The following is a 20,989-nucleotide window of genomic DNA, read 5'->3' as shown; positions in this document are numbered from 1 at the left end:
AGACAAAGATAAATAAATCACATTTCTTGACTTTAAGGAAAAGTAAGCAGTCTGATTTATATAGACAAAAGATGTGTTGGGAGATTTGAAGGTGATCCATGGAGCTCCCAAGATAAAGTCCAATGCATCTTCCCTTCTGAGATGAAACTCCATCACTGCTGCTCTGCATACAATCTCTGGTTGAAGAACAGAGTCAATAATACCATCCTTTTATTACAACCATGCATGATATTGACAACATGATATGCAAGAACCATAGGAACAGAGAGAGGAATATTTTATGAAAGATTGCTTTATACCTAAATGGTGGGCATCCTTAGAGAGCCTGGCATAATAGTGCACCCCTCAAAAATATGTAAATTAATTTATTGCAATTCCAAAATTCAACTATTAAAGGAATAGTTTTATTGTTAATATGATCCTCCTTTTATTCCTTAATGCTATGTTATAGGGTGATGGCTTGGTTGCTGTATAATGATACCAAGCAAACAAACCCTCTTGACCATGTGTGGAGATAGTTTGGATTGTCAAAATTGGGATATGGGTGCCACTGGCATCTAGTGGGTAGAGACCAGGGATGCTGCTAAAAACTCTACCACGCATGGGATAACATTCCACCATAAAGAATCATCTAAACCAAAAATGTCAACAGTGCTGAGGTTGAGAAAACCACCTATATGTCATTTTTACATGAACTTTAAAATCTTTTAATAAAATCCAGTCACAAAATGATGCAACAAGTCATACACAAAAGATGAATTACTCCTAAATAAAGTTTTGGATTTATTTTTTTTCAAAATAAGAAGAGCTGCATGGAAGCCAAATAACTTGAAACCAATAAATTACTTAATTTCTTCTAAGTCCTTGGGTCATGCATGAGTAATCAGGGAGACATTAAATATTCAATTCAGGGACACTCACCTCTCAATCTGTCCATGTCTCTCCAGTCATCCTTATCAATTCACCAAACAATGATCTAAGCCTCTGACAAGTTTTCTTTTGAAGCAATCCCTACAGACATGGGGGCAAACTATAAGATATTCTCTTGATTTTGTCCTTAGAGTAAAAATGATAGAAACTCACTTGAATCCAAATTTTGAATCTACAATAATCTCCATAAAATCTAAGATAAAAGGTCCTGGATCACTAGCCTTGATTCTATGATTCACTAATTAAATTGGTATTATAAGGTTAATTCATTTAGGTCAGGGGATATGTTTTAAGTGTGCAAAAGAATTATTCTTGAAGCATACCAAAGCATTCCAGATGGGTCAACCTGGGTGCAAGCTACCACCTGACTGTTAACACATGTTATTTTTTAGTCATGCAAAATAAATGCCCAAATGATCTTTGCATGTCAACATTTTATGATTCTGCCACTACTTACCACTTGTTAGGTGCCAACAAGTGCCTAGGTACCTGTAAGCTTTTCAGATAGAGTTGGCAAAAATATCCTCAGTTCAGTAAAAGCAACTCTTGGATGAAAAAGTGGCTGAGCAGTGTGCATGTAGAGCTATCACAGAGAGTGCAGGCAAAATTTCCCTTTCTCATCATCTTTGCTGTACCCACCAGTTTCCTGAGTTCCGAACACTCTGTCCGTTTGACTTTAGGGTCCCTTGAACCTTTTCAAATAAACTTGACTCTCCCCAGCCTACGTCTTGAGTCAGAAATTGAACCACTATTTTCTTTACCATTTCTGAGACTGACACCTCTATTCCCAGCTTTAATACTGCACAATTCGGAGCCATGTACCTTATGATTTTGGAACATAACCACCTCCAGGGTCATACGGAGAAGGTTTTTTCCTTTTCTCTCTTTCTTCCAGACCAGAAACATGGTCTTATTGATCTGAGTCTTGACCTAGTCTGTGACCTTAAGGCCACAGAAGTTTATGGATAAAGTATTACACAAAATATAAAACACACCACAGCAATCTTACTAGATCCTAGCTAACACATGTTAAGTACTGAATATAATGACTGAAATAAGACCCATGCCAATAAGACTTTCCAAAGTGTCACCCCTAAGAATTAGAAGAGCCGTAATGGGGCGGCAGATATAACCCCTCTTCCAATGCTATTTCCGATATTAAATGATCTACTAGAGTTGGGAAATGTTGAGGGAGGAATCACATGTTCACTAATTATCTAGATCAGGAATCTGCAAACTTTGGCCCACCAACCAGTCATCTGTCTTTGTAAATAATGTATTATTGGCACACAGCCACACCCACTTATTAACATATTGTCTATGGCAGCATTTTTGCTATAGTGAAAGAATAAAGTAGTTCTGATAGAGGCAGTAGGGCTCATAAAACCTAATTTTTTTTTTTTTTTTGTCTTTTTAGGGCCTCACCTGAGGTATATGGAGGTTCCCAGGCTAGAGGTCAAATCAGAGCTGTAGCTGCCAGCCTACACCACAGCCACAGCCACAGAAACGTAGGATCTGGGCTGCATCCGTGACCTACACCACAGCTCATGGCAACTCCAGATCCTTAACCCACTGAGCGAGGCCAGGGATTGAACCCACATCCTCATGAATGCTAGTCAGATTCATTTGTGCTGAGCCATGATGGGAACTCCCTCAAGACCTAAAATATGTACTATCAGTCCTTTAGAGGAAAAGTTTACCGATCCCTGACCTAGATCAAATGATTAAGTGCAAATAAGAATGAAAATCTCGGGAGTTCCTGTCGTGGCGCAGCGGTTAATGAATCCGACTAGGAACCATGAGGTTGCGGGTTCGGTCCCTGCCCTTGCTCAGTGGGTTAACGATCCGGCGTTGCCGTGAGCTGTGGTGTAGGTTGCAGAGGCGGCTCGGATCCCGCGTTGCTGTGGCTCTGGCGTAGGCCGGTGGCTACAGCTCCGATTAGACCCCTAGTCTGGGAACCTCCATATGCCGCGGGAGTGGCCCAAGAAATAGCAACAACAACAACAACAAAAAAAAGACAAAAAAAAAAAAGAATGAAAATCTGAACTAACCATTTTCCCAAATATATTCCTATCAGAACAAACTTGCTGGGAGGACAAAGTATAATGACCCAGCTTTATTAAAACTTTTAAAAATTAAACTTCGCATAATTGATCCTAGGTTGATGTATGTAGGTGGCTTAAAGAAAAAAAAAAAGCACATCAGCAAGTACAATTGAAGTTCAAATATTTCCCAATTCTATTCATTTTACCGTTATATAACATCAAATACTGTATAAAATGTAGGGTTTATGAGAATCAAACCATTTAAGAATTGGCATTGAAATGCAAATTCTCACTAAATTCAGAACAGATACTAAATTCTATTTTTGTCTTTCTCCTTCCTGAATAGTACCATAAGTTAACCAGGGACCCTAGGAAATTTCATATCTACAATCTTATGCATAATTTCATATCTATACTCTTATTCATATCTACTATCTCATGCATGGCACTCCCTAGGAAGTGCGTCTTCACTTAGGCACAAAGTTATCAAGTGAATTTTTCCAGTTGAATCTGTGGGAGCCTCAAAAAAAAATAAGAGTATACAGTTCAATTTCAAGGACTTAGGCCAGAATGGGAGCTTGCTTTTTTTTTTTTTTTTTTTCTTTCTTTCTGGTGAAATTGCATGTAGCAAACATGCTAAGTGTTCCATTCCTCGGATGAACTCAGAATGAAGATGTAGGAGTAGGGGTTCAAAATCTGTAAAGATGCTCAGTGACCCAGCATACCACAAGCCTTCCTGTCATGTAGTATAATTATGGAATTATAGATTTTTGCAATGAAAGATGCCTGCAAAATCATCCACACTAATTATGTTACACTATAGCTAGAGAAACAGCAATTAGGAGAGGCAAAATGCCTGGCCTTAAGTGACATTGCTAGCTAGTAACAGAGATAAGACTCAAACCTGTAACTCCTGGGACGTTTTTACTATATTACAGAGTTAGCAAGCTGACCTGCCCAAGATAAAATTATTAAATCGAGAAAAGCTGTCCTTATATAACCATAAATAACCCCAAACTCCCTTCTGAATGCATGCCTTGACAGGACCCACCCACTACTGAATGAAAAATAAATACCAAAGTCCTTAGCATGGCCTACCCTTGGAGCCCTGAACTACCTCTCCATTCAAGACAAGTATGCATATTCCCATGAATTCTTTAGGTTAGCTCACCGGCTGGCATGTCCTCAGAAAGCCCAAGTAGCCAAGGGCAATTCTGGAGAAAAAGTGTCTTCAGGAAATCCTGGGTACCAGAACTCACCCAATTCTAATAAGAGGAAGGAGGCACCACCTTTACTATGCAATGTATTCTTGGGCTTATTCCAGGCAATGACCTTGTATATTTTCATAGGATGCTGGGGCTGAAAGGGCTCTTGTGGAGCATCAGTTTCAATGTAATAATCCATAAAAGAGGAAAAGGAGCAAACTCCTTTGGCTAATTTTAATAAAACATAAAACCTAGGAGAAATAATTATTATCCATCATAATACTCACAAGAGCCCTATTTCTATCATGCTCTCCTAACCAAGACTTACTCTAGAATATTTACTAATGCCACGTAACCAGAAGTCCTGATTAGCCGTTGATGACACCAGAAAGATTTCTATGATGTGACTGATGGTGCAGAAACAGGTCAATTAGTCACAAGTCCCTTTCTTTTTAATAGGGTGAATGGCCAAAGGAAGTGATAACAATCTGGTATATTCTGGGTATGTGTGAAGAAACGCAAGCCCAAGCCTGAGAGGGAATTAAAGGCCTACCTGGGTTCTGGAGCTTGGCAAGTTTCCCATTTCTAAGTCAAGGTTCCTACCACTATAGTATGTTATCTCAAAGTGTGGAATTTGCTATAGAAAATGAGTCATATAGCCCTGTTTCTCTTATGTTCTGAAAATAGAAAAGAAATAAGAAAGAAGAGAGATAGAATTAAGACGGCAGAATAGAAGGACGGGAGCTCAACTTCTCTTATAAAAACAACAAAATAACCACCAAAGGCTGAAGAACTTTCAACCAAATGGACTGGAAACTTTCAAAAAGATCTCCTACTCCAGAAGACAAAGAGGAGGCCACATCAAGCTAGCAGGAGGGGCAATCACACTATATAAGCAAACCCATACCCGCCAGGTGGGTAGCTCACAGACTGGAAAGTAACTGTATCACAGAGACTCACCTACAGGAGTGAGAGTTCTGAGCCCCATGTCAGGTCCCCATGCCTGGGGATCTGGTATTGGGAGAAAGAGCCCCCACAGCATCTGGCATTGAAGGCCAGTGGCGCTTGTGTGAAGGAGCTCCATGGAACTCGGGTAAACGGAGACCCCATTCTTGAAAGATGCACACAAGCTTTCATGTGCACTGGGTCCCAGGGAAAAGCAGAGGAATCTGGGTTGGACCTGACTGCAGTTCTTGGAGGATCTCCTGGGAAAAAGGGGTGACTATGGCTTGTTGTGGGGGAAGGACATTGAAGGCAAAGCTCCTGGGAATATTCATCAGCATGTGTCCTCTAGAGGTGGCCATTTTGGGAAAATCTGGGCCCACCCATCAGCACTGAGAAGCCCTAGGCCAAACAATAATTGAGATGGGATCACAGTCCCATCCATCAGTAAATAGGCTGCCTGAAGATGCCCCAGGCACACAGCCCCTCTAATCTCACCCAGAGATAAAGCCCCACCCACCAGAGGGATAGGAACCAGCCCCATCTACCAGTGGGCAGGCACCAGTCTTTCCCATCAGGAAGCCTACAGCAAGCCCCTGTACCAACTTTAGCATGAGGGGGGCAGACATCAACAGTAAAGATACTCCTCAAACCTTGAGAGGACAGAATAAGAGAAGAAGGGAAGAAAAAGGAGCAACAAAAACAAATCCAAAGCAATTAATAATATGGCAATGAGAACATACATATCCATAATTACCTTAAATGTAGATGGACTAAATGCCCTAACCAAAAGACACAGACTGGCTGAACAGATACAAAAACAAGACCCATATATATGCTGTCTTCAAGAGACCCACTTCACTTCTAGGGACACATACGAATTGAAAGTGAGAGGATGGAAGAAAATATCCCCTGCAAACAGGAATCAAAAGAAGTAAGAAAGAAAAGTAATGGAGGTAGATCTATATGTAATTTATTGCTTTTTTTTATGCCCTAGATTTATCTACAGGCACTTGCATTTTTGGAATGTATGATTTCAAATAAAGAAGGAAAATTTTAACTCACAGTAAAATTAATCTAAGTCGTATGTAATTTCAGTACACTTGGCATGAATTTTTCTTTAGCATAGATTCAGGTGATTTCCAAAATAAATCCATTAATATTATACAATATCTAAATATAAAACACTGCACAAGAAAGAGAAAGTCGGTCCTTCTAAAAATTCACCATTTATCCTAGAAGAATATGTCCACACTATACAAACTGGAAGCTTTTTGCAGATATTGACAGAAAATCCCACTCAAATTGGCTAAAGAGGGGGAAAAAAAGAATTTGGGCCCAGGCTCTGAGTTAACTCAGTTCTCAGAAAAGTTCTAATAATTCGCACCATCCCACTGTCAAATCTAGCCATAAAATATATATGTCTGCATCTCCTGATGCCTCCTTGGCTCTGGTGGGGTTGTGTCTCTAAACTTGGACCACTTTCTGCATCAGAGGAGTGTACAGCTCTGGTTGGCCAGGTGTGAGTCAGACACCACTCGGGAGTCTGTGAGGGCTGGAGCAACCCCCACCAGAGCCATGGCCGGAGAGTGGAGAAATAGCAGATTCACACTTTTTAAATATGTTCTAAGCAAGAGGACAAATGAATGACAATAGTCAAAAGAGGAAAATGTCCATGATATACAGACAGTAAAAATGATTAAAAATATATCTACCTTGCAAAATAGGACAAATGAAAGGCAAAATTGCAGCGTGGTTAATAGTTTGGGCTCTGAAACCAGATTTTGTAGGTTCAAAACCTCACTCCACAACTTGTTAACTGTGTTAGGTAAATTATTTAACCTTGTTGGGCTTTAGTGTATTCATTTCTTAAAATAGAGATGGTAATAATACCTATTCAAAGGCATAGGTAATAATTAAATGAGATAAAACCAGTAAAGTTGTTAGAACAGTTCCTGGCACATGACAAACACAGTGTTAGTCATGATTCTTAGTATTGCTGCATATGAGACACAAAGATGAGAAGTATTAGAAAATACCAGAGGAGGAGTTCCTATCATGGTTCAGCAGATAACGAACCTGACTAGCATCCATGATGATGCGAGTTCAATCCCTGGCCTCGCCCAGTGGGTTAAGGATCTGGCGTTGCCATGAGCTGTGTTGTAGGTTGCAGACGCAGCTTGGATGGTGCATTGCTGTGGCTCTGGCCTAGGCCAGTGGCTACAGCTCTGATTTGACCCCTAGCCTGGGAACCTCCATATGCCCCGGGTGCAGCCCTAAAGAGACAAAAAGACAAGGAAAAAAAAAAAAAAAAACAGAAAGAAAGAAAAGAAAAGAAAATACCAGAGGAGGGAAAGACACTTGGAGAGAGATTAAGGATGTGATGAATGGTGAACAGGGAATGAACAATGAAGGATGGTACCCGTGATAGGCAGAGGGTAAGGAGATAGCACCAGGCCAATGTGTGGTGTGGAAAAAGCAGAAGTCACAGTAGACCAACCCTTTTGGCTAGAGCGCAGACGGGAATTGCAACAAGGTCTTAACTGCCAAGATTTTTTAAATGCTGGTTGTAGGTAAATCTACCAGGTTGTGGTCCTCCTAAAGTATAAGTTATGAGGATCCATAAATAACACAAAAAGAAAATCATATTCTTTACATTGATATGTCTTGGTATTTATGTTCATCTCTGGGTAGGATTCAGCAGCTTTTTCTAGAAGGTAAGAATTCTGTATTAGGTTGGATAATTATTTTTGTGAGTTGCTTTATGCTAAAGAAGGCATTACTCTTTAATAAGGAATCTAAATTTTCAAACACATCAAATAAGTACAATTAAATAGTTTTATAATGGTCATTTATATAGAGTAATCCTGGAATTTTACTAGGGTTAAAAAATAAATAAAAGAAAAAATTATCCTGCCATTTGTCTTTGGTATGCAGTCCAACATGTGTGTGTTTGTGTCATTTTCAAATACATGCCTACTACACGGCAGGCACTGTGCTAGGAGCTAGAAAACAAAGACAGTCCTGTCTCGCACATTTTTAATACTTCTGCAGAGTCTCCATTCTTTCTAAAAGGTTCTTGCATATGGAAGATTGAGAAAGCTACTTAACAGCAATAAATAAGCCCCAGAAGAGTACAGAGATGAAGGGTGAGGGAGACGCGTAACTGGATCCACCAATAATTTGAGGTCCATGACAAAGCAAATTGCCATGTTCTGTTTCTTTCGGCTATAGATGCCAGATTTTCATGTAGTTACTGGTTCAAATGTGATGTTCAGTGGTTCCAGTAGGTCACAGATATTTGTTATAAGAATCTGATTTTTGGTTTATGCCCTACCATCCAAATAGTTTTCTCCTGAAACTGTCATCTTCTTTGAGAAGCCTTCCCTTTCCTTCCCTATCTTCTTCCCTACCTACTCATAAATAATCCCATCACTCTCTCAAGACACTTTTCCACAGCTCTGCTTTACTATGCAGAACAGTGCATTGTAGTTATTTGAACTTGGTCAGTGGTTTATGCAAAGGCAAGAATTTGCCTCTTTCACCCTTAGGTCTCTAGATGTTTGAGGACTCTTTGCTGAATAGATAAGTGTAGCAATGAAGCCAAGGGGAGCACTTGGGTTAAATTTTAAGGTTTTCAAAGCACACAGATGACCTTGTGCTTTCTGATTTTATGAAACACCATGAAACCTCCGAGGAATTTTTCCACTAATGGTCAAGTGTGATATTCAGGCAGCTCTTTTTTCCCTCAGTCATTTACATAAAACGGACATTCACAGGCATTTTGGGTGAGTATCCTTCTCTTAGATTCAGGGAAACCCAGTGTTTCTTACACAATAATAACACCTATAGTTGGGCCTCTGAGAAAGAAACCAGAATAACACTAGCAGATGGAAAAGATTCGGAAACTACCGAGCTCAGGGGATGTCAAAATCAAAAGAAAATCAAGCATGCCAGATTTACAAGAGATATTAGAAAATAAGCACTTGGCACAAGTTTTAATCTTAAGGTCACATTCTGATTCCACTTGAACCCTACAGAGTTGTGTATTGGTATTATTTCCAGTTTGGACATTGTTGCTTACATTACTAATCTTTACTTATTAGGGTTACTGGAATTTACATTAAGGCAGTCTGGGAGTTCCCTTCATGGCTCAGTGGTTAATGAACCCGACTAGGATTCATGAGAATGTGGGTTAGATACCTGGCCTCGCTCAGTGGGTTAAGGATCCAGCATGCCACAACCTGTGGTGTAGGTTGCAGACACAGCTCAGATCCCCAGATGCTGTGGCTGTGTAGGCCGGCAGCTGTAGCTCCAATTTGACCCCTAGCCTGGGAACCTCCATAAGCTGCAGGTGCAGCCCTAAAACAGAAAAAAAAAAAAAAAAAAAAAAAAAAAAAAAAAAAAAAACCAGTATGCCTTGTGCTCTTGAAAACTATGGCAAATAGTATGGAGGTTCCTTAAAAAACTAAAAATAGAGTTTCCATATGATCCAGCAATCTCAGTCCTGGGCATGTAATGAGGAAAAAAATACATGCACCCTAGTGTTACTAGCAGCACTATTTACAATAGCCAAGACAGGAAAGCAAACTAAGTGTCTATTGACAGGTGAAGGGATTAAGATGATGTGGTACCTATACACAATGGAGTATTATACAGCCATAAAAATAATTAAATAAAACTGATTTAATTTAATTCTTGATTTTCATTACAACAAAAGGCAAATTTTTCTCTGTGTGTGAGTGAGACACAGACAGGGACAAAGCTAGAGAAAGAGAGATAGAGAGAGGGAAACTGAGCTGTGTTCCCTAGGAAGTAGACTAAAACAGAGACTTGCATGTAAGGCAGATCCCTGGGCATGTCCTCAAGGTCTACATCTTTTGGAGAAGGAACAAAGCAGGACTGCATCAGGGATTGGGCTCAGGGGAAAGGTGGGCTGGGTCTCAGCCAATTTCTGGGGGAGTTCTGGGCCTGAGAGTATTCTTCAGAAGTGTCCCAAGTTAGAGACAAGGACTGGGCCTTCATGCCCACTCTCCTTATACCATGGACCAGGTATTGATAAAGGTTTGCCTGGGATGAGATGTCATTTGGATAGGCCCTCTTCTCAGCTCAGATAATCCCTGTAGAGCGTCTACAGCTCACGGCTCCCAATCAGCAATACTTCTGGAAGCTGGAGATCCTTCAGTTCTGAAGGACTAATCTGGTGTCACACACAAGGTCCATTCAAGTAGTAATGTAAAAAAATATATGTATCATTTTCAATTGTTATTTTCTCTCCAATCCTGAGTTTGGGAGATGTGAGAGTAAAGATTACTGAGAACCAGCAAATCAACAGCCTGACTCTACCTTTTTTTTTTTTTTTCTCATATATAAAACAAACTGGAAAGTGCTTTAATCTAGATATACTTAAAGTTATTTTTTTCTTTTCGTTGTTTGATTTGGTTCGGTTTTCATCCGCTATAACCTGTCCCTTGAAGAAAAAGATGCTGTTTGCTGCTTATTTGTGAAATTAAAGACCTTTTTTTTTTTTCTACAAAGAAGTGGTATAAATTTGTTGGATATATAATCCTGTCTAAGTTATCAAAGAACTGAAATTCAAAGTGATCTTTTATGCTTTTCCCAACAAAACCTTTAGGGGTCTGCCCCTTACTTTGGAAGTAGTATAACTAATTCCTACCCAAATTTGAAAGAGCTTGAAAATGAAGGGGCATGTGATTTTAGCAGTTAGCATCATGCCTTCAGGTCTGCAAGATTCCCTGGAGATGTGATACCTGATCATCCCAAGGCTGGAGCAGGATTACAGTTCCTTATTCAAATATAAATGCAAAGCTTCACGCCATGCAGAAAAACTGACGAGTGAGGCTCAAAATTCGAAGTGCTTGAAATCTTGAGCTTCTTGTACAAAGGCAACACTCAGAGGGACACTTTATGTGTGGATTTGTTATCTGCTGAATGTTTGTGTTTTCCTCCCCAAATTCACGTGTTGAGGCCCTAACTCCCAAATGTGATGTTATTAGAATGTGGGGCCTTAGGGAGGTGGTAATTAAGTTTAGATGAGGTCAGGAGGGTGAAGTCCTCATGAGTCAATTATTAGCCTTATAAGAAGAGGAAGGGACTAGAGGTGTCCTGTCACCATCACCTTGCTTCCATTTGAAGCCACAGTGAGAGGCAGCCCAGTGCAATCCAGGAGGAGGGCTCTTACCAGAACCCCATCATGCTGGCATCTTGATCTCAGATCTTACCAGCTTCCACTAACTACCATGAGAAATATTTGTGTCTGTTGCTTAAGCCACCCAGGCTATGGTATTTGGTTATAGCAGCCCAGGTAGACTGAAGCAGGACTCATTGAGATTTTAAAAAAATTTGGAATCTTTGGGCATTTGAATACTTCTGCTGTAGTAAGATATTCTAGAATTCACCAAAGGGTAAGCATTGTGATGGTCTTGGCAAAAATATTCTTTTGTTGAACTGACAGACCTTGAAATGTACTTCTTCCTAAGGGTAACTGATGAGACTCCAATCAGGCACTGGGACTACTCAGGGTTTACACAGGTCAAGGAGAAGGCCCCCTAAGGCTGTTATGCACAGATTAGCTTGGTATAAAGCTATATAAATTCTAATTATCATTGGAAAAAAGTTGAGGGAGAATTCCCTATTTTATGTCTTAAGAAATCTGTAAGCTTGACAGAATAGTCCTTCTAATATTGTGGAAGCAGTTGCTGTTGTTGCCTTTTTTTTTTTCTTTTTCTTATTATGGTTGCTCCTGTGGCATGTGGAAGTTCCCAGGCTAGGGGTTGAAGTAGAGCTGCAGCTGCTGGCTATACCACAGCCATAGCAACACCAGATCCTGGCTGCATCTGTGACCTACGCTGGCATCCCTCAGCAACACCAGATCCTTAACCCTCTGAGTGAGGCCAAGGATCAAACTTGTATCCTCACAGACACAATGTCAGGTTCTTAACCCACTGAGCCAAATGGGAAATCCATTGTTTTTGGGAGTGTGTGTGTGTTTTTTGAGTGTGTGTGTGTTTATCTCCAGGAAACACTTGGAAATTGGACCTTTTGCTGATAATTGAAGGACATAGATGATGTATAATATTTAATCTTCAATATGCTATCACATCTCCTGATAGGCAAATGGAATCAAATGAGCCACATGTTCACAACTTGCATATGCTTCACTTTACAGGTAAGGCGACAGGCAGCAATTCTGGCTCTGGGGCTCCTGCTCCAGGATTCTTGCCGCTAACCAACTGCCTCCTTGCTGGCCCCAATTTTCTGCTTTCTTCAGATTGAAGTGTTTTCTTTTGGATTTTCAGTTAGACCTGCAGTGGAACCTTAGATTCTCACTAGCCATAAGGGCATAGAACAAGTCTAAATGGAAGCTGGGTGGTGAAATCACCTAGTGTTGTGCCTCCTGGCACAGAGTTAAGAGTTAGACCACTCACTACACTTCTCTGCAGAAAACTCCACATTCCATGAAGACAACCAAAGCTTCCCCCACTTAGTCTTCTTCATAAAAGGCCGCTTTTGAATGCCATTCTTCCTTTTTGAGTGATATGTTGTTTTTGCTAATATGAAGAGCCATCTCATTAAGTATCTGACAGAGAGAAAAGGGCAGTATTATTTATTTCAGTTTTGTTTTATGCTTTTTCTAAGACTTTAGGAAATTTCAGAGTAGATTTGGATGAGTGCTGACTGAACTGAAAGTTGCTTTAATAATTTCTCCATATATCTGAGACAGTTAGCTAGACATACATATTCTTCTTTAAAACATAAAGTTATATAAGCATGTGGCTGTAAATAGTCTAAAAGTTCTTAGAAAATCAGAAGTTTCCAGATCCTCTCATCCCAATTTTTCCTGCACCAGAAACAAACTGATTCGAGTCTTTTGGCTATGTTGTTTTTAGTAATCACATCTTTACAAATAACATACCTATATTGTCACACTCTTGCTTTTCTGGTTCTAGGCACTATTGGCTTGTTTCTCACTGTAACAGATGAGAATGTCATTCAATATTATATTGCATCTCTCAAGCACCTCCCCATTTCCAGTGTGATTACATGTTATTTTGGTTAGAACCATATCCAGTGCTCCCAGTATTGTGAAAGTTGAGCCATTTGGTATACAATAATATTTTTTTAACTTACTACACATGCTTTTATTCTCTTTGGAGTTAATAATTATCTGAGTTTTTTCTATATTCACACACCAATTATGTGTGTTTTCCCTCAGTAAGTTTTCTTTTTTTAATTTTTAAAGTTTTAGTGAAGTACAGTTGATCCACAAGTAGGCTTTGATGCCTCAAGTAGAATATCAGCTAATCTTGAGAATTTCTTCAAGAGCCTTCTGCCTGCTCTCATCTGGGCAGTATGGCTTGCTTGCATCTTGAGCTGTCTCTTGACCATCATTCTGAAAATACTATATACTCTATTACATCTTAATTTCCCAGAACTCATGTCGTTATTTTTCATGGCTTACTGCCTCAGTTTTGTGCACCACAGCCTCTAGTAAATCCTTGAGAAAAAGTGCACGGAAGGGAAGAAAATTTTTACAGACCTTTCATATCTGAAAAAACACTAAATATATATTTGGTTATATATATGTACAGTTGGTACACAAATATTAATATATTTATATGTACCCTTGACTTATACAGCAATTAGCTGGGTATAAAGTCTATGTTTGAAGTTATACTCATTCAAAATGTTTTTAAAATGTTTACTGTGGTGAAAGCACTTCAAATGAAATTTGTCTTCTCAACAGATTTTAAAGTATACAAATCAGTATTGTTATCTATAGGTACAATGTTGTACAGCAGATCTCTAAAACTTACTCATCACATAACTAACATTGTATACCTGTTGATTAACAAATCCCCACAGTCCCTGGAAACCAGAGTTCTATTCCTTGCTTCTCTAGAGCTTGACTATGTTAGATACCTCATATAAGTGCAATCACGCAGTATTCGTCTTTCTATGACTGCCTTACTTAGCATAATGTCTTTAAATTTCATCCATATTGTCACATACTACAGGATTTCCTTCTTTTTTAAGGTTTACTAATATTCCATTGTATGTATGTAACACATTTTTAAAATCCATTCATCCATTAATGGGCATTTAAGCTGTTTGTATATCTCAGCTATTATGAGTAGTGTGGCAGTGAACATGGGAGTGACACTATTTCTTTGAGATCTTGATTTCAATTCTTTTAAATAAACATCCAGAAGTGAAAAAGCCAGATCATAAGGCAATTCTTTTTTTGATTTTTCCATACAATTTCCATAAAAGTTGGACTATTTTGCATCCCACCAAAAATGTACAATTTGTTCCAATTTGTAAGGCACTGCTCTACTGTTTTATAATTTCCAGTGTTCCTCTTGAAAAGTCCAAAGTCATCTTGGTTTCTGAACCCTTGTATCCTGATATATATATTTTTTCTTTCTGGAACCTTCCCCCCAAAAATCTATTTGTATAGAGTGTCATGAAACTCATGTGGCTATTATATATATGAGGCTTTTCACATTTGCATTTAAGTTAGTTAAAATTAAATAGATTTTAAAAATTCAGTTCCTTGGTCTCACTAGCCACCTTTTAAGTGTTCGATAGCCACATACAGTGAATACCATATTAGACAGTGAAAATATAGAATATTTTCATCACCACAGAAAATTCTAGGACAACAGAGTCCTAGATGGATCTTTTATTTTCTTATCATTTTTCCCCATTCTATTACAACTTTGTCAGTTTCTTTAATTTCTGGAAGATTCCTCCACTTACTCGTCCAACCCTTCTATTGACATTTAAAAAGAATAATTCAGGAGTTCCTGTCGTGGCTCAGTGGTTAATTAATCCAGCTAGGAACCATGAGGTTGTGGGTTCAATCCCTGGACTTGCTCAGTGGGTTAAGGATCCGGTGTTGCCATGAACTGTGGGGTAAGCAGATGACACTTGGATCTGGCGTGGCTGTGGCTCTGGTGTAGGCCCAGCGGCTACAGCTCCGATTAGACCCCTAGCCTGGGAACCTCCATATGCTGCAGGAACAGCCCTAGAAAAGGCAAAAAGACAAAAAAATAAAAAAATAAAAAATAAATGAAAAAACAAATTCATTATTTTTTTATTTTCCAAAGTATTTTTCTTTTGTTTTTTTTAGTAGTATGACTATTTCTTTTCTTTTGAATGTTTCTCAGCATCCTATATTTATTTCATAAATTTAGTATCTATTCTTATCTCTCTAGAGATAGTGAATATTAAGGTTTGTTATTCCTGAAGAATTTCTTCTTACTTAAGGTAGCTTTTTCTCTGTGTTTATAATGGTTTATAAACTCTTACATTATAAGATTTTTGTAGATGTCTGGGCAGATTTTAATATCTGCTCTTATTTAAGAATGAAACTTGATACATCTGAATTGAAGGCCTAAGCACATGAGCTGGTTAAGATTTAGGTTTCTCAGATCCACTAAGTGTGTTCACCCAGTAATTTTGCTGCTGTTATCTTTCATAAAATACCTAAATTTTGATATATTTAAATACATAAAATTTGATATATTCTTGAGAAAGCCCCTTGACCTGTGGGCTTATGTCTTTCTTTGTTTTGCTTTTTTCTTCTTCTTCTTTTGACCTTCCCTGTGGCATATGGAAGTTCCCAGGCCAGGGATGGCATTCAAGCCAGAGCTGGAACTTACACCACAGCCATAGCTGTGGCAACACCAGATCCTTAACCCAGTGCACCACAGGGGGAACTCCTGGGCTTGTGTCTTTAAAAAAAAATCTCTTTGCTGTCATTCTAGCGATATTTGGGAAATGTATGCATTTAAACTGCCAGTTTCTTGATGCAGACTTCACTCTGCATCTAGAATGTCTGACATTTTTATTTGCAAGCCAATTGTATTATACACAGAAATATTCATCCTCAGAGCTTTCTGGTTGCACTAATCCAGGAAAGGAGAATGAGTAAAGAAGGGACTGTATGTCTGGAAATTTGATATATTCTTGAGGAAGTAAGTGATGGGAAACTATCAGATTGAAATTCAGTATGAGAGGAGTTATTACAGGTTCCGCAATTATAAGAAGATATAAATGACTGAGTATAGATTGAAAAATGGACATTATCTCAAGGATCATGGTGGTTTATGACTTGAATGACAGTCATAATTATTTTTAACAGCCATACTGATAGGGCAGAATACATAAAATGCAGGTACTTAAAAGCTGTCTTTTCATTAAACTCAGTATGATGAGATATAATGTACAATAATATGTGCCGTTCTAGATGTTGAAGGGAGTAGTGAACCTCAAGAGGGCTTAGAGGAAAATATGATTAAAGGGCTGGGAATAGGGAGAATCTAAGTGGGAAGCAGAAGAACACAGTTTATTCAGAAGAGGAGAGTTAGATGGTTTTCTAATGGCCCTAAAGCACATAACGCAATACTTATTCTTTTTCACATTTTAAGTGCTTTTTCTGAGAAAATTTAATGGGATAATGGGTGGGTAAAGTATTTTATTGATAGTAGGTCTTTCAATGTTAGTTTTCTTCCCTCTTAAACGATCCGAGCATGATAAAATGGTCTTCAACAAGAAGAAATTAAATTTTACATAAGAATTCCCAAGAAATGAGGATTTCTATAGGATAATCTTATTACTTTAAAAACTGATATTTACATAGAAAAAGGGATAGATGAAATAGGCCAATGAATATGTGAAGGTGGTTTTCCTTGCATAATGAACCTAGGAATGATATATTTTCTTATTTCTTCAATTTTCTTTTATATTTTCCTAATTTTTTACATAATTTTCATAAATGACCATGTAATATTTTTCTAATGGATACAAACTGTTACTTGCATTTTTAATTACAACATGATATTGTGAAAATATTCTTTTTACTGTGATGTAGAGACCTTACAAAGTAAAGATTATAGGTCAAACTCGAGCTAAACAAGGCATAGGTTTGAGTCCCAGCCTTGACACTGAGTAGTTCTGTGAACTTGAATGTGTTACTCAACTTTTAAAAATACTACTAATAACACTGTCTATACCATAGGGTTGCAAAAGAATTAAATTAGTAAATATAGGAGTTCCCGTCGTGGCACAGTGGTTAACGAATCCGACTAGGAACCATGAGGTTGAGGGTTCAATCCCTGCCCTTGCTCAGTGGGTTAACGATCCGGCGTTGCCGTGAAATGTGGCGTAGGTCGCAGACGCGGCTCGGATCCCGCGTTGCTGTGGCTCTGGTGTAGGCCAGTGGCTACAGCTCCGATTCGACCCCTAGCCTGGGAACCTCCATATGCCGCGGAAGCGGCCCAAGAAATGGCAAAAAGACAAAAAAAAAAAAAAAAAAATTAGTAAATATATGTGAAACATTGATTTATTCATTTTTTAAAAATTTTATTAAGGTATAGTTGATTTACAATGTTCCTTCAATTTCTGCTCTACAGCAAAGTGACTCAGCCACCCACACACGACTCTCTCTCTTTTTTTTTTTTTTCTTTTTCGTTTCCATCAGGTTCTTACCCAAGAGATACAGGTCCCTGTGTTTTACAGCAGAACCCTATCACCCATCCGTTCTAAATGTAACAGTCTGCATCTACAAACCCTCCCCTTCAGCCGTCTTCCCCTTTCACCTGGCAAACGAAGGTCTGCCCTCCATATCCGTGATCTGTTTCTGTTTTTAGATAGATCATTTGTGCCATACTTCAGACTCCACATATAAGTGATATCATATGGTGTTTGTTTCTTTCTGACTTAGTTTTACTTGGTATGACAGTCTCTAGTTCCATCCATTTTGCTGCAAATGGCATTGTTTTGTCTTTTTTAATGGCTGAATAGTATTCCATTGTATATATGTACCACATCTTATTAATCCATTCATCTGTTGATGGACAGTTAGGTTGTTTCCATGTCTTGGCTATTGTGAATAGTGCTGCAATGTACATAGAGGTGCATATGTCTTTTTTTTTTTAATTTAATTTTTGTCTTTTTAGGGCCATACCTATGGCATATGGAGGTTCCCAGGCTAGGGATCAAATCAGAGATGTAGCTGCCAGCCTATGCCACAGCCACAGCAACACCAGATCTGAGCCACATCTGTGACCTACACCACAGCTCACAGCAACACCAAATCCTTAATCCACTGAGCAAGACCAGGGATGGTACCTGCGTCCACAAGGATGCCAGTCAGATTCGTTTCTGCTGAGCCATGATAGGAACTCCTATGCATGTATCTTTTTCAATGAAAGTTTTGTCCAAATATATGCCCAGGAGTGGGATTGCTGGGTCATACAGTAGTTCTATATTTAGTTTTCTGAGGTACTTCCATGCTGTTTTCTATAGTGGTTGTACCAGTTTACATTCCCACCAATAGTGAAGAAGGGTTCCCTTTTCTCCACAGCCTCTCCAGCATTTGTTGTTTGTTGACATGTTAATGACGGCCACTCTAACTGGTGTGAGGTGGTACTTCATTGTAGTCTTGATTTGCATTTTGCTAATAATTAGTGATGTTGAACATTTTTTTCATGTGCCTGCTGTCCATCTGTATGCCTTCTTTGGAGAAATGTCTATTTAGGTTTTCTGCCCATTTTTCAATTGGGTTGTTTGCTTTTTTGTTGTTCAGTTGTATGAGTTGTTCGTATATTTTGGAGACTATTTAGAAAAATAGCTGGAGTTCCCATCTTTTCTCAGTGGTTAATGAATCTGACTAGCATCCATGAGGATGCAGTTTCAATCACTGGCCTTGCTCAGTGCTGCCATGAGCTGTGGTGTAGGTCGAAGACACAGCTCAGATCCTATGTTGCTGTGGCTGTGGTGTAAGTGGGCAGCTACAGCTCCAATTCGACCCCCAGCCCGGGAACCTACATATGCCATGGGTGCATCCCTAAAAAGCAAAAAAAAAGAAAAAAAAGAAAGACAGAAAAATACCTGACATATGATAAATATTCAGGGAATGTTAGCTGTCATTTTTATTCCAAAAAACCTTTAAGGTTCTTATAAAAATATGTTAGGAAGATTTTTAAAAGTAAGAAAAATAATTTAAGTGAAGGATAGAAAATGATGAAACGAAGCTCAAAAGAGCTGAAAGTTTAGTATTAATTATTAATAATATTCATATTATTATTAAATTTCTAGCTCATAAAAAGGAAAATATGACTGGCTATAATAATCATAGTATCTATAAATACATTTTCAAAACTCACATCCTCACTTAAAAGTGTCTTTCCCTGGGATTCTCATAAAGGAATCACTAGGATATATAACTTTTTCTTAATCAGAAAACATTAAAAAGTTATGTAATCTCCACTCTTAAATTTTATTAAAATTAAATTTCTAAGTATTAGTGTATACCTAGGGGCCCACACTTTCTTATGGTAAGTAAGTATTTTTGTTTGTTTTATGAACTACAGAAAGCAAGCACAGCTACATGACAAAAACGTCCCAATGCAAGAGCTTACATTTCCCCTACTGAGTAACAGGTAAACAAATCAATAGCTAGAAAAAGGTCTGATACTTTTGAAGCTAACTGTGCTTCTTTGCCTTTCTGATTCATTCCCCCTTCTTTGTGAGTCTTCATATAGTTGATGAGTGTGTCCCAAATTATGCTCATTTAAATATTAGCTTCCTTACTTAGTCATACTTATATAATACTTTTAAATACACATATATATTTTCAGTTTACTTTCAAACAACTCACTTACTGTTATTTAGATCATTTAAATAATACCCAAGCCCACTGATTATTTTCTAATCTATACATTAAAGTAATAATAGTTTTTTAAATAAGTTATTTGGGTATCATCTATAATCACTTTGTGTACTTCCAGCAATATTCATGACTTTTTTACTACTTTTGGGAAACATTAGAAAACAATATTTTGACATACACATTCACATTAATTTTTAAATGTGAAGCTAATCTCTAATTTTAAAATAAAAATTATATTTATTTGCTAAGTGAAAAAGTGAAAAGAGAAATTTTGAGGAGTATATTACCTGTTAAAGTCAAGCCATGGCTATGCGACTGAAATGATAATGACTCTCTTGCTTTACGAGAATAACGTCAAATTTTACCTACAAATTTCAGCCATTGGTAAATATCAAATTTATCTAAGGTAATAAACTAAATGAATTCTCATTTAAAAATGTATTTATTTAGCATCACTATAGCTGTCTTTTAAGGAGAGTCTTAATAAGTCCAAGAAACTGGTATATCCTATGCTCATTTTTTTTCAATATGGCAGGTATGAAATTCTACCTTTTAAAACAAGTTTTATTGAATTACAGTTGACTACAAGGTTGTGATAATTTCTGCTGTACAATGAAAAGATTCAGTTTTACAAATACACATACCCTTTGTTTTTTCAGATTCCTTTCCCATATAGATTACCACAGAACATTGATTAGCGTTCCCTGTGCTCTACAGCATGTCCTCATTGACCATTCATTCCATGTATAGTAGTATACCTTTTTGTTTTTAATTTGAACTTTCCTGATTACTAATTAGGTTGAGTGCCTTGATATGTTTATGGACAATTCATGTTTTATCTCCTTTGACCTTTTATGTCTATGGTGATTTTTTTTTTATATTGAGTTGTTCTTATTTTGTTATTTATTTGGAGGAGGAGTTCCTTACATATTCTTGATACTAATTGATAGTCATTTTTTTGGTTGTTGCAAATACCTTTTCCAGACTTGCAGGATGAGCCCACAGGTGGTCTATCAACCTATGAGAGAGGTTGTGTTGTATAGCAATTATACATCTCTGTCTTTCAGAGATATCTGAGTAACCAGCCCTGGTTTTTGCCTGGCCATTCTAAATTCAGAAAAGTATTTCGACTAGGGCTGTGTTAGCCTAGAGGAGCCAGAGTGGTA

General features: G+C 38.1%; 1 protein-coding gene across 1 annotated transcript in view; it reads right to left on the bottom strand.

Annotated features, from left to right (window-relative positions):
* Positions 1–20,989, bottom strand: part of KCNH8 (potassium voltage-gated channel subfamily H member 8) — a 429,124-nt gene that overhangs the window by 208,590 nt on the left and 199,545 nt on the right. The window lies entirely within an intron of this gene.

Source organism: Sus scrofa, chromosome 13, assembly GCF_000003025.6.
Source record: "Sus scrofa isolate TJ Tabasco breed Duroc chromosome 13, Sscrofa11.1, whole genome shotgun sequence".
NCBI lineage: Eukaryota > Metazoa > Chordata > Mammalia > Artiodactyla > Suidae > Sus > Sus scrofa.
Note: the sequence above shows the minus strand (reverse complement) of the source record. Positions and strands in the feature narration are given on the sequence as shown.